The sequence below is a fragment of the Myotis davidii genome, unplaced genomic scaffold (genome assembly GCF_000327345.1).
Source record: "Myotis davidii unplaced genomic scaffold, ASM32734v1 scaffold699, whole genome shotgun sequence".
Classification (NCBI taxonomy): Eukaryota; Metazoa; Chordata; class Mammalia; order Chiroptera; family Vespertilionidae; genus Myotis; species Myotis davidii.
In genome coordinates, this window is record NW_006291007.1 from 119,345 (window position 1) to 120,559 (window position 1,215).

General features: G+C 43.8%; 1 protein-coding gene across 1 annotated transcript in view; it reads left to right on the forward strand.

Moving 5' to 3' along the window:
- The window catches only part of CA10 (carbonic anhydrase X), a 366,550-nt gene that overhangs the window by 36,496 nt on the left and 328,839 nt on the right, over positions 1–1,215 (forward strand). The gene's annotated exons all lie outside the window — the stretch shown is intronic.

Genomic DNA, 1,215 nt, shown 5'->3' on the forward strand with positions numbered 1-1,215 from the left:
CGATCTTCACATCAACTCTATTGGTAGGGAGTATTAGTGTCCTCATGATCATGATACTAAAGAACTTCCTCAAAGTAACAGAATAAGTGATAGAGCCAGTATTTAATCCCACGGAGTCTGACTGTAGAGCAGAGATCAGCAAACATTTTCGGTAAAGGGCGAGATAGCAAATGTTTTTGACCTTGTGGGCCAAGATGGTCTCTGTCTCTGCTACTCAGCTCTGCTACTGTAGCATAAAACCAGTCACAGAGGATATGTAAATGATGGGCATGGCTGTGTTCCAATACATCCTATTTAAAAAACAGACAAAGGGCCCGTTTTGGCCCATGCCTTGCCAGCCCCAACTCTAGCGCTCAACTGCCTGCTCTTCCAAAGTTAGAGTCTGCCCCCCTCCTCTTTCCCATGACTGTGAATATACATGCGAGAGATCAATTATTGTGTGGATTATCCATACCAAAGAGGCGCTATTGCTGTTTTTCTTCCTTTCTCAATTACCTTGTGGTCCTGCTAGAACTATATTGAAATGTGATGAATTAGGGCAACAGACGCATTTGTTGCACATACCCGAATCTTTCTGAAGAAAACTGATTGCCAAACATTTATTTCCTTGACTTCATGATGGTGGAGCTGGGGTCCAGAATCCCTGTTCCCTTTTTGTATGATGCCAGAGGCCACTCACTCTTAAGGGTCTCCTAGCACCTGCTGGGATTCATTTTCCGAATTCAATTTGGCTCCTACCGATAGGGAGAGTTTCAGATGAAAATGCAAGAAATGAGCTGGTCGCTCAGCCTGGTTGGGCTCCTTTGTGTTTGTCTCAGTCGCAAGAACAGAAGCAAAATCTCTAGAAGGGGCTGATTAGTTCAGAAGGAGGTGTGAGGGTCAGGAGATTTGGAGAACGTTGAACATAAGGTTGATTCTAGAAGAATTCATATTAGTACTAATAATTGACCTTTGTAAAGCACCTTACAATTTACAAAGTGCCTTTTCCCACTCCTGTTAGTGACCAGCCCCTTCGCTGGGTGCCTGGGGATTTGTCTTAATGGTGTTTCAGAGTGGAAGTCTGCTGATACAATATAATGTGAGCAGGTACTGGGACCTGAGCCCATGACTTATTTATGCATTTGCTGATGGAGATGGAAATCCAAGCATGACATCCGTAGATCCAGAAGGTAACGACTTTACATCTTCTATCTCTTTAAATCTGGGTCCTCGCAT